This window comes from Nicotiana attenuata, unplaced genomic scaffold, assembly GCF_001879085.1.
Source record: "Nicotiana attenuata strain UT unplaced genomic scaffold, NIATTr2, whole genome shotgun sequence".
Classification (NCBI taxonomy): Eukaryota; Viridiplantae; Streptophyta; class Magnoliopsida; order Solanales; family Solanaceae; genus Nicotiana; species Nicotiana attenuata.
Window position 1 is genome coordinate 347,442 of NW_017671053.1, and position 14,059 is coordinate 361,500.

At 34.7% G+C, this 14,059-nt stretch overlaps 1 pseudogene; it reads left to right on the forward strand.

Annotated features, from left to right (window-relative positions):
* Window positions 1-2,956: 2,956 nt before the first annotated feature.
* On the forward strand, window positions 2,957-12,939 carry LOC109205550 (annotated as a pseudogene).
* Window positions 12,940-14,059: the final 1,120 nt, after the last annotated feature.

The window sequence follows — 14,059 nt, forward strand, 5'->3', positions numbered from 1 at the left end:
CTGTCTATCAGGACCTACGGGCATGAAACGCAGCGTCCCCAGGCAAAGGGACGTCAGTACAAATAATGTATCAAGTATGTAAGGAATGAAAATCAGTAAATAATATACATGTGAGAAACATGGAGTAAAAGACTAAACATGTATATCTGGATAATTCTGTAAATCATGAAATACTTATAGTGTCGTGCATATGAGTATGAATGTCATGTCGTGCATAGGTACATATGTTCATAACATCATCAAGCCTCTGAGGGCATCCCATCATATCATCTCGACCACTGTGGGCAAAATCATCAACGTATACCAGCTGATTAGGTGGTGTGCGTATATAACGTCATAACCTTTCCCATATATATATATATATATAACTTCATCTGGTCATGGGTCAATGTGCATGTATAAATGCATGAAATGCATGTGAAAATACGTTAATAAAATCTCTCGGTACGTCATAAGACCATTATGCCTCTAATTAATATCATAAAATAAACTTTACCAACTTACATATTTTTGAGACCCATGAATAGATGATAGAACAATATGGCACATGGGGAATGAAGAACATAAGCATCTCTAGTATTTCTATGAACTTAGTCATTTAAGGAAGTTGTGCATTTTCTCATTTCGTTCATGTCGTATAGATCATGCCAAAAAGAAAGAAGGGATAGCCTTAACATACCTTAAATAGGATAATGCTTATAATCTCAAAATAATCCCATTCCCGAACTTACGTCGATTAACTTACGACGAAACTTTAACATACGAAAATGCGGAATGTAACAATACGTTTAATATAGACTCTAAAAGATCTACTGTTATTAGAATAACCAAGGAATATACCTTCATTTCTCCTCGTATCAAACTTACCAATATTGTCCTTACCGTTATTATGAACAAAGCATTTGCTTCAAACAAAGGTGAAAGTAGTCAATGTTTGGTCTCTTGCCTTTCCATAGTTCATATGGAGTCTTCTTCAGAAGGGCCAAATAAGAGATATATTCAGTATATGACAAGTTGTGCTGACTGCTTCTGCCCAAAAGTGATTTGGTAGAGAATATTCGAGTATCATTGTTCTGGCCATGTCTTGCAGAGTTCGATTTTGCATTCCACTACACCAGTTTATTGGGGTGATCTAGGTGTTGGGAAATTGTGAGTGTATCTTTGTTCATTGCAAAACTCTTCAAACGATTTGCTTTAAAATTTTCCTCCATGATCACTTTGTATAGTTGAGATAAGATAACCTTTTTCTATTTCTATCTTCTTGAAGAAGATCTCAAAGTTCTTTAGAGCCTCATCATTGTGAGTCGGAGATATTACCCATGTAAAACGTGAGTAGTCATCAAGAATAACAGATGCATATATTTTTCCTCCTACGCTAGCAGTTCTAGTAGGTCCAAATATCCATATACAATAACTGAAGAGGTTTGGTTGTGGAGACAACATCTTTGGGTTTGAAAGATGTTCTGGTTTGCTTGCCTAGTTGACATGCATCCAGCATCACACACATGATTTCTAGCAAAATTAAGTTTTCTACATAAATGAAAGATTTTTTAGAAATGTTAATCAAGTGCTACATTTGACTTTTTAAAAACTGGATAGATAAATAGTTCACTCAATGTACAAGTAGAAGATAATACTTTAACCGATATACTCAATCAAAATGGCATTTTTTTTTTTAAATGCTGATATTGCTTATAGAATAATGTTAATAGTTCATATAACAGTTGTCTCAGCGGAAAGAAGTTTTTCAAAACTACAATTGATAAAATCTGACCTAAAATCAATAATGTCTCAACAAAGACTAAATGAGTTGGCTATATTATCAATTGAACAGGAATTACTTGAAGAAATCGATTATAAAAAATTACTAACAATTTTACATTTCAAAAAGCTAGAAGAATAAATTTCAAATAAAATCATATACTATTATGATTTATTTATTTTTAAATTTAGGCCTCGTATTATGATTAATTCATACACTGAACGATCATGAAGAGTTTTAGAAAATTACATCCCATATAATAAGAAAATATTGTGAAAATCTAGGATTTTTTAATTTTGGAAGTGGCACTTGTTGCACCAGGAATACGGCAGAAAAGTCGTTTATTGTTTTCTAAACAGAAAATTAGTGGGACTGGAGAGAGCATGATTAGAGAATAGATTGCATATCTAACTCCCAAAAGTATATAATACCCACTGCCAACAAAGAAAAACACAATCACATGGCACTTACTGGCTGTATTGCTAATTTAAGTACTCCCTTCGGTCCAAAATAAGTGATTTTTTGGCCTTTTTCTTGTGGTACAAAATAAGTAATTTTTTCGGATTTCAAGAATGAATTAATTATTTTTTTTCCTACATTGTCCTTGGAGTAAATAGTGTTGGAATATGTGTTAGGAGTGTTTATGTGAGATAGTAAAGATTAATATGATCAATTCCATTGCTAATTAATGCTAAAAAGTGGATTTCTTAATCTGTGTGAAAACATAAAAAAAAATCACTTATTTTGGACCGGAGGGAGTAGTTAACTTCCCCTTCAACCAATTGAATTTGTTCTTTTACTTTTTTCCCTTTTTGTTTAATCAATGATGCTCGACAAACCGTCCCTTTGTGCTTATTGGCAAGCTTTCAATTCCATCACTTTCAAATTTCAACTTCCCAAATAAATATATTTCCTCCATTCATTTTACATGATATTTCTTTTAAAGAAATTCATCACCAGTTTCAGAAATATGACTGTTGAATTCCAAAAGATAAATTTATCTTAGGCAAATTTCATGTCAAAAGGGAAGCGCATAAATTAGGAGGCAAATTTAGGATTCAACTATTAATTGGTACACAAATATAGATGGTTACATCAATTAGTACACAAATTTTATATTTTACAGAAATTTAAACTCATTAATTTAGTTAAATTAATTATTATTTGAATTATTATACCTTATACTTCCCAATGTAAGGTTCACACTTCACACCCTTTTTGTAGTACACAGAGCAGTATTTTTCTCTAAGAGAGTCGAATCAAGACAAAACCCATCAATACAAGTAATCTTATCATCTCTTTTTTCCTTGTTTCTCTGACTATTTTCTAGAAGGAGAAACTGAACTCCTTTTCTCAAAACCATAAAATCAAAAGACATCCTTTTGGTTTTGGGTGAAGTTTTGTTCTGATAGTAAAGAGCCTAATAATGGTGGGACTATTTTCAAGATTTTCTGTCAGCAGAAATGGGCATCGTCGAGCTCAAAGTGCCCTTGTGAGCTTCTCTATCCCTCTCTCTTGCTACTCCTTTCTATGGTTTTTATTCAGTCAATTCTTGGTAAAGTTGTTAACTTTATGTAAATTGACTTGTTTCTTGATCTGGGTTGCTGGGTATCAAGAATTGTTTCTTTATCTCCTTTCTGTATGTTAATTTGATAGTGGTATGAATTGTTTGCTCCTCTTTATTTGAAAAGATATTGACTTTAGATTGACTGATCACACACTCAAAAAAGTATTGGTTTTAGATTGTTAACATGTTTTTTTATCTTTTTAGTTCATTCTTGGCTAGTTCTTAAACTTTATGTAAATTGAGTTGTTTTCTGATCTAGGGATCAATAATTACGTCTTTATATCTACATGTTAATTTGATAATGGGATGAATTGTTTGCTCATGTTTACTGGAAAAGATATTGGCTTTAGATTGACTGATTGGCTTTAGATTATGTGTTAATCTTTAGTTTTGGTGTGGATTTTCATATTTATGCTTTTGGAATTTGATTAGGACCTTTTGAGATTTTTGAGATGTGGGATTGACTAGTTCTTGGGTTGTTACTTTCCAAATTGAGTTTGATTTGGACTTTGACTATGAAATTTTATTTTGCTGCTTACATATTTGTCTAGGATTCGTAATCATTAAAATAAACCATATTGTTTGTATTTTAATTTTCAGAGGGATTTGACTGCTTAAATCAATTGTATCTGATGCTTACTTATTACAGTCCAAACTATATCATCTGGTTTTTATTTGTAGTAATTTCTTTTCAATATGGAAATGCAGGATGAAACAGAAGTGTTGCCTCCAAATACAGAAACAACCGGTGCTGCTACAATAGCTGGAGCTCCCTCTATCACACCTCATGGTATTGAAATTGCAGTTGAGTTCAAACCAGTTGAACACCCAACTGAGCCTCTACACAATGATCGACCAATTCAATGTCCAATACCAGAACCCTCAATACTGAATGTAGGTTTGCTGTTCTTTTGCATCATGAAGTTGTGCTAGATATCTAGATATGTAAGTATGCTGTTGTTTTCCCTAGCAAGCATGTTTATTTGATTGCAAATTTTATAGTCTGCTGGCTTTTCAATCTATGGACATGTGAAGTATGATGTAGTCAACATGAAGTCAAAAATCTTTTGTACTGTCTAATTTAGTGATTACCCAGTAGCTTTCAAGATAGTCCTTCTTACTCCTACTGTCAGCTTTAGAGATGATGGCTATATCTAGCATCTAACATGCATATTAATAATGGCATGTCACCAATTTTTTTACATGAGTTGGAGTTGACTAACTTATAAAGAGAGACACATGGCTCATGAAAGAAATTGTTTGTTCTTTATAGCTGCAAGCTGCTGAACATTTCCAGTTTTGGGAAAGTATTTGGTTAATTGGCTTTTATTAGTTCGTAGTATCTTTGCTCCGAGCTCCCGTGTGGGTGCAATAGATGTTGGTCATTATTGGACGTTCTATGTATATCTTTTTTATTGTCATCTAATTCGGATGTTAAGATTTTTGTTAGCTGCAAAACATGAATTAACCATCATAATTTGTAGGTTTTCCAAAAGTTCACATGATTCATTGTGATTGGTTACAGTATTCTGTTTATTGGACTTCACTGACAAATCTTTCCTAGAGTATGAATGCTTCGTGCACTTTTTCCTTTTGGGTTGGGGAGTAATGACAAAATAAGAACTTAAGAAATCTAAGAATGAAAAGCAAGGAAAAGTTGTTGTCAACTTCTTTGCACCCTTCTCTGTCTTCCATTCCCCTCGCTTCATTAATTTCTTTTTCCCGTCTTTCTCTGTCTTCCATTCCCTTCGCTTCATTAATTTCTTTTTTCAGTCCATCTGAACAAGACAAACTGATATTTATAATCAACATTGCAATTGAAATTGTTTTCTATTGTATCATACTTTACATCGACAAAGAACCCCGAGATTATGTTAATCTAGATTTGACAAGATCCTAATGACAACAAGCTGGTTTGGAACCAATTGTCTTCACTAGAGATAAGCTAATCAAGAACAAGATTGGATCTTGACTTCTAGTTTGAATAACTTACAACAACAACTAGTGAAAGAAACTAGTCGCCTTCGAAAAATATCAAAAGAAATCAAAGATATCACAAGAAAGAAAATTATCTTACTACCTTAAGCTATGAACTAGTTAGCTTTGCAAGATAAATCTCAAAGTAAAATTCATAAAGGTTCAAAAGAACTCATAATTATAATATTAATCTTCAATGTTCTTTTACAATGGAAGACAAGCACCCCTTTATATAGTAGTAAAGAAGGAGCTAGTCAATACTTCAATAAATGAGAATTATATTCTCTAGAAGCATAGAAGACTACCCACACTAAGAGCAAAGTAGTCAACATATACATAGACCAATGCAAGTCAACATAGATTAACAACTATTAAATATATTCTAGAAACTATTTTTGGGCTTATTTGGGCTGCTGAAAATTCCTCTCTTTTGGGGCATATTTGGGCCTCATTCCATCTCCTCTTGGACTTTAATTTGGGACTCCAAATAGTTGTAAGACTTGGCCCAAAGATCCTCCTTGTGCTGGAGCTCTTCTTCTATTATAAGACACTTTTTAATTGCCAATTGAAGCCCATTAAGCTTGTCTTGAAATTTCTTTGTTTTGAGACATTGTCATAGGCCTTCTTGGAGCTTCCAAAGCTTCATCCTTCTCCTTTAATGATGTTGAACTGCCATGGATGCTATCATTCCCCTTTTCTTGAGGAGAATTCATCCTCGAATTCGAGCCTGCATCAAACATGGAAAGATCAGAAACATTGAAGGTAACACTAACTAGATATTCACTAGGAATGTCAAGTTCGTAAACATTGTCTCCAATCCTTTCAAGGACTTCAAATGGCCCATCTCCTCTTGGATCTAATTTGGATCTTCGTTTGGCAGGAAATCTTTCCTTCTTAAAATGCACCAAAACTAAATCTCCAGGCTTAAAAATAATAGATTTTCGCCCCATATTTCTTCTTAAGGCAGTTTGTTCATTCTTCCATTCAATTGCAAGCCTTGTATGTTCATGAATCGTCTTCATCATTTCAGCCTTATTTCTACCATTAAGATTAACAATGTCATTAGTAGGCAAAAGCAACAAATCAAGGGAGTGAGGGGATTCAATCCATAAACAACTTCAAAAGGAGACTTACCAGTAGAAGAGTGGATAGTTTTATTATAGGCAAACTCTACCATGGGCAAATGTTCTTCCCAAGAAGTTAATTTTCCTTTTAAAACATCTCTCAACATATTCCCTAAGGTCCTACTAAATACATTAGTTTGCCCATCAGTTTGTGGGTGACAAGATGTAGAAAATAGCAATTTAGTTCCTAACTTCGCCTAAAGAACTCTCCAATAGTGGCTTAATAATTTAGCATCCCCATCACTAATGATAGTTTTAGGTACGCCATGTAATTTAACCACTTCCTTCACAAATAAATCAGCCACATGTAATGGATCATTAGTCTTCAAGCATGGAACAAAACGAGCCATTTTTGAAAATCTATCTACCACCACAATATACTATCCTTACCATACTTAGTTCTAGGAAGTCCCAACACAAATCCATAGAAATATAAATCCAAGGAGAAGTAGGGACAGGTAAATGAGTATAAAGACCATGTGGTAATATTTTTGATTTGGCTTGTTACATTCAAGACATTGAGAGCACACTTTTTCAACATCCTTTCGCGTTCCAGGCCTAAAAAAATGTTAAGCAAGTATATCCAAAGTTTTGGGCACTCCAAAGTGTCCTATGAGTCCACCAGAATGTGCTTCCCTAACAAACAATTCACGCAAAGAGCAATTAGGAATACACAATTTATTTTCCTTAAAAAGGAACCCATCTTGAAGATTGAACCTCTCATAAGGACCCAACTTACATTCTGCAAAAGCCTTGCCAAAATCAGAATTATTAGAATAAAGTTCGTTGATTTGATCAAAACCCATCAATTTAGAAGTAAGAGAATAAACCAAGACACACCTTCTTGAAAGTGCATCAGCAACCACATTCTCTTTTCCTTGCTTGTAAGCAATCACATATGGGAAAGTTTCAATGAATTCAACCCATTTTGCATGGCGACGATTAAGCTTACCCTGGCTTTTCAAATATCTCAAGGATTCATGATCAGTCTTAACCACAATCTCTCTTGGCCACAAATAATGTTGCCATGTAGCTAAAGCCAAGCATATAGCACTTTGTCATAAGTTGAGTAGTTTAGTGTAACTCCACTCAACGTTTCACTGAAGTATGCAATGGGCTTTAAGTCCTGCATCAAAACAACACCTATTCTTTTTCCAGAGGCATCACATTCAACCTCAAAATATTTAGAAAAATCGGGTAATTGTAAAAGAGGAGCAGAACACAATTTTTCTTTCAACAAGTTAAAAGCATCATCTTGTTCTTTTCCCCATGAAACCTTAGCCTTCTTAACAACTTCATTTAAAGGAGCAGCAATGGTGCTAAAATCTCTAACGAATCTCCTATAAAAACTAGCAAGCCCATGAAAACTACTAACTTCAATTACACTGTTAGGTTTAGGCCACTCTTTGATTGGCTTGATTTTCTCTTCATCAACTTCAACTCCCTTAGAACTAACCACAAAATCCAAGAATACCACACGATCTACACAAAAAGTACACTTGTTAAGATTAGCAAACAAGCGTTGCTTTCTAAGAACTTCAAAAACTTTTTTTAAGTGTTCCACATGCTCATCTAGATATTTAGAATAAATCCAGATATAATCAAAATGAACCACCACCAGAAATTTCCGATGAAAATCCTTAAAACACGATTCATCAATCTCGTGAAAGTGGTGGGTGCATTAGTCAAGCCAAAAGGCATAACTAACCACTCATAAAGCCCATATTTGGTCTTAAAAGTAGTTTTCCATTCATCTCCAGGATTCATTCGAATCTGATGGTAACCATTTTTTAGATCAATTTTAGAAAAGATTTTGGATCCATGCAATTGATCCAACATGTCATCAAGACGAGGAATAGGATGGTGATACTTTACCGTTATCTTGTTGATTGCTCTACAATCCACGTACATCCTCCAAGTTCCATCCTTTTTGGGTACCAATAGGATAGAACGAAGCAAGGGCTCATGCTCTCTCTCACAAAACCTTTCTCAAGCAACTCCTCAACTTGCCTTTGAAGCTCTTTTGTCTCTTCTGGATTACTCCTATAAGCAGGCCTATTTGGAATTTGTGCTCCAGGCACAAAGTCTATTTGGTGCTCAATGCCACGCGAAGGTGGTAGACCTTTAGGGATATCCTCGGGGAAGATATCATCAAAATCCTGCAAAAGAGAGAAACACTACTTGGCAAAGAAGAAGTTAGTAACTCAGAATTAATCAAAACTTATTTGTAAGTAAGTAGTATAATGGGCAGCCCCTCTTTTCTTGCGTTCAAACACTCTTTGGCTTTTATGTACTAACTTTCCTTTTTCTTTTCCTTTTCCTCTTCCGGCTCACCAAAACTTTCCTTTTTATCACTCAAACCCTCTTTTACCACTTTGCTCAAGTTGCTGCCCCCTCTCTCTCTTGGCCATCTCTCTTTTTTTCTACCTTTTGGCCTTCTTTCCTTTCTTTTCCCTAAAGCTCAGTTTTTTTTCCTCCCCCTTTGTTTTCCCATATTTCTCTCAATCTCTTTTGATCCTCAACACTTAAGAAGGACTTAAAGGGGCAAGAGTATACTTCTTGCCATTAAGCTCAAGAGAATATTTATTCTTTCTTCCATCATGAAAAATATTCCTATCATATTGCCAATGGCAACCTAACATGATGTGACAAGCTTGCATAGGAACCACATCACGAAGAACATCATCCACATACCTACCGGCATTGAAGGAAATCATGCATTGTTTGTTGACTTTCAGTTCACCACTATCATTCATCCATTGGAGTCTATAGGGTGTTTCATGCATGCAAGCTCTAACATGTTGACCAAGTGTGAACTCACCACATTAGCACAACTACCACTATCAATATAGAACAAGTTTTTCCCTTTATTCCACACCTTGTATGAAATATATTCTCTCTTTGTTCTTCGCTATTGATTCCTAAATTAATAGTCATAATCCTCCTAACTACCCCAACCAAGCCATCATTAAAAGGTAACTCTACATCATCTTCACTCACACTTTCCTCTTCTTCCTCTTCCTCACTTTTTTCTCCCTCATATTCTCCATCTATAGTCCTCCTAATTACCCCAACCAAACCATCATTAGGAAGTTCTACATCATCTTCACGTACTCCTCCCTCTTCTTCCTCACTTTTTTCTCTCTCATATCCTCCATCTTCTCTCAAAAGAAGATTTCTTCTATTTGGACATTCATGCATCATATGGCCTCTTCCACGACATTTGTGATATTGAATGGAACTAGAAGGCTTTGAGAAAATAGAATTGAAAGCTTTACGTCCCTCTTTCTCATCAACTTTACCTTTCCCCTTGTCTTCTTGAGGTCTAGAAATCGTTTCTTGTTTTGGCCATGACTTCTTGGAATTGGTGTTTGGCCGATTTCTCCATGAGCTAGCTTGCCGCCTTCTTTTGTTTTGCTTTTCTATTTTTACAGCCAAATCTACTAACTCATCTATAGTTACGTATTGTTGTATCTCTTCTACATCAGCTATTTCTCTATTTAAACCATTAAGAAATCTAGCCATAGTGGCCTTTTCTTCTTCCATACAATTAGCTTGGATCATAGCCATATCCATAGCTTTAAAGTATTCATCAACAGTCATGGTTCCTTGCTTCAAGGTCTGAAGACGCAATTGCAGGTCTCTTTGAAAGTGAGAAGGCACAAACCTCTTTCTCATGACTCTCTTCATCTCGGTCCAAGTAGCAATAGGTGGTTCTCCATCTTGTTGTCTGTCCCTTGTAAGCTTTAATAGAAGCATAATCAGAAAATTCAACATCAGCAAGCTTAACCTTCTTACTTCAGAGTAGTGGTGACAGTCAAAGATGGACTCGACTTTTCGCTCCCAGTCAAGGTACAAGTCTGGGTCTCTTGTGCCCTTGAAAGATGGCATCTTCATTTTTATGATACTAATATTATCATCTTCTACTCTACCTCGTTGTCCCCTCCTATCTCTTCCCACCCTATCTGGAATTACATCAAGAGCATCAACAAAATCATCTATAAGGTTTTCTTGATTTACAATAGGGCCATGGGGTATATTTATTCTATTATGAGGCCTAGGATTATTTCGAGGTTGTACATCAGGTTGATTTCCCCTCCTAAGTGCAACTATTGTCTCATTTTGTTCAGCAATAGTATTCCTTATCTCTTGGAATTGCAAGTTCTATCTATCGAATTGTTGATGCATGGCTTGTAGAGTGAAATCATTTCTTGCTCGGATGTCAGCTTCCTGAAGAGCCCTCAGTTCATCATCACTAGCACCTGTATGAGACATCTTTAAAAAGAAAAAGAAAAGTGATCACTCAAACTTTGGCTCTTTCCCTCAATTGTTCTCACCCACTCTTACATTTTCCCCCTCAATTAACCTCTTGAAAATACCTTGTAGATTTATAATTAAACCCAACTCGTATCAAAGCCCTTAGTAGTAAAATAAGGAAGTTTGGGGCACTAAAGAAATTGAAGAACCAATCCTAGAAAGAGTAGGATTTAGTTGAAACAAAACTCGAACCAAGAAAATGATTTTTAGAACAAGATATTGATTTTTTTTAATCCTTACAGATCTAGAATCCCCTCGTCTTGTTTCCTTTCTTGACGTTGGAAACGAACACAAATAAAATCTGATTTCTTGTAGAGCAATATGTTTCTCCCCTTTCTTTTTTTTTGGGGGGGAAAGATTTTTTTTTTTCGTTTTTTTTTCTTTAACTTTTTTTGTTTTTTTTGCTCCTTTGTTCAGAAATCCCCAAGATTTATCAAGAACGGAATTTTGATACAACCGCTCTGATACCACTTGATAACACAAAGGTTGGGAGATCCAAGAACGTAAATAAAATAAGTTGAAGCAATGCGGAAGCAGTAAAGAAATGCAATCGAATTAAGAAAAGCAAGAAAAATAAACTAGATGTATGGAAGTTCAAGGAAAGGTCCAAGAACCTCGAGATTATGTTACTCTAGATTTGACAAGATCCTAATAACAACAAGTTGGTTTGGAACCAATTGCCTTCACTAGAGATAAGCTAATCAAGAACTAGATTCGGAACTTGACTTCTAGTTTGAATAACTTACGACAACAATTAGTGAAGGAAACTAGTCGCCATCGAAGAATATCAAAAGAAACCAAAGATATCACAAGAAAGAAAATCATCTTACTACCTTAAGCTATGAACTAGTTAGGGTTGCAAAATAAATCTCAAAGGAAAATTCACAAAAGTTCAAAAGAACTCACAATAATATTAATCTTCAATGTTCTTCTACAATGGAAGACAACCACCCCTTTATATAGTAGTAAAGAAGGAGCTAGTCAATACTTCAATAAATGAGAATTATATTCCCTAGAAGCATAAAAGACTACCCTACACTAAGACCAATGTAGTCAACATACATATAGACCAATGCAAGTCAACATAGATTAAAACAACTGTTAAATATATTCTAGAAACTATATTTGGGCTGCTGAAAATTCCTCTCTTTTGGGGCATATTTGAGCCTCATTCCATCTCCTCTTGGACTTTAATTTGGACCTCCAAATAGTTGCAAGACTTGGCCCAAAGATCCTCTTTGTGCTGGAGCTCTTCTTCTATTATAAGATACTTTTTAATTGCCAATTGAAGCCCATTAAGCTTGTCTTGAAATTTCTTTGTTTGAGACCTTGTCATGGGGTTCTTGACCATACGCAACCCTCTTTTTTCTCTTCGTATGAGGAAAGAACAACAATTTAAAAAAATGCATTGAGGAAAGAAAGGGGTTTGCTGCAACTGCTGTACGAAAGATTCATACTTTTCTCGATAGTGTACACAAATGGTTCCAGACTTGGGAGAGTCATAAGACCTTAATTGGTCACTTTTGAGTGAAACGCCAGTTGCCATTTATATGCTTTGCTTGTTTTCTTCCTCTGTTGGTTATATAATGTGTCTATGCTCAACTTTTTGATATAGTGGTATGGTTTGTCAAAACTAATGAAGCATCTAATTTATCTTGTTCGAGAGAACAACATAATTACTTTGTATTTCTCAAGAAATAATACAGCCGCGTTGTCTCTCTAGCTCCTTTTTATATATGTATATCTACTTCTTAGGACTTCTAACCGGGAACTTACACGTCGTGTCACTCACAGGATGGAAGAATATGGAAGGAGCGAGTGTCTGCAGTGAGAAGAAGGGCAAATATTCCAGTTATGCAGGAAGGAACAACTGCAGAGCCTGAGGCAGCTGGAACAAGACCTAGACCACCCATGAATCGTGTTATTCTTCCGTCAATCAGCTCGCGCCTGAACACAGTATCCTCAAGCTATTGGAGGAATTTGGAATTTAGCTGATGCATTGCTGAACCTGAGGCAGAGTACCTCTGTTATACCAGATAAACATGATGTTTCATACTTTACTTCTTTCCAAGTTTCTCTCTTGCTTTATATGAAATGTTTATAATTTTAATTTTTAAAGGAAACTTCACACATTTGCATGTAAATATTTTTTCATACTGATTCAAAATTTAGTGTCCAATTAATTGTTTTGTTGGCTGATTGTATCTGCTATTCATGTCTTATAATGACACTGTCTGTTAGATTAGTTAGTGTTTGATAAACAGATTAGTTAGTGTTTGATGGGAGTATTTGAGAAGAGATTGTTTTGTCCCTCATTGAAAAAAAGAAAGAAAGGAAGAAGTGTTTAAAAACACTTCTTTGTCTTATATAGTTTGAATATTTTAAGGGTGATTTGGAGGGAAATTGGTATTTGACTATGTTATTAATAGTCAAAATTAGCCCGAAATAATATTTTAGTCACCCATTATTTGATTAATTAAAACGTTTTTAGCCTTTTAATTTCAGAAAAAAGTTTTTAACATTTTTTTTTAAAATTCAAAAGAAGGTGACTATTGGTTTTAAAAGGTGCCTGTTATAAAGAGATGAGTCTGTTAATTCCAACAGATTCCTAGAGGTATCATAAATACATATATCATCTCCAAAACGAAATTATTCGAAACTTTCATCTCTTTCTCTTCTACTTATTTTCTACAACTCTCAACTATTATGTTCTTGTGGAAAATCCGAGTTAATTGTTGAAACTCGAATTTCAGAGGCTTTGTAGACTCCTGGAGGAATTCTGCCATAATCCCTGCAGCAACGAAATTGGGAGGCTTAAATTCCTTAAGGATAGTGATTACACTATCAAGGCCTAATTATTTCGTCCAATATTCTGTTTTTTCTCTAACACTGTCTGATAAATTTACTCATAAGACATGCCAACATATTTATTTGGTGATTAGAAATAAAATGTACATGTCAAATATATAAATAATTTGAAGTAGTCTCAAAGGTTGTTTATAGTAATTCGTGTAGCTTGTGTAATAAAAAAAATAGTTTTCAAGGTCAAAGCAATAATTTTATATGGCGGGCCACAAGCAACCGATTCAGTCCAAAAGATATAAAATTTTGTTAATACAATGTGATAGAGAAGTGGGAAATAAATTCAATGACAGATAATATAATAAAAATAAAGCAGAGAAAAAGGAATTCTTATTGAATGATCCTTGATAGGATAATGAGCCGAACAGAGCTTGAAGGGCCGAACTATGGCTAACTTGAGAGCAATATGCTATAAATTACAATGTATAGAATTGTAGAGAAGAAAATTAC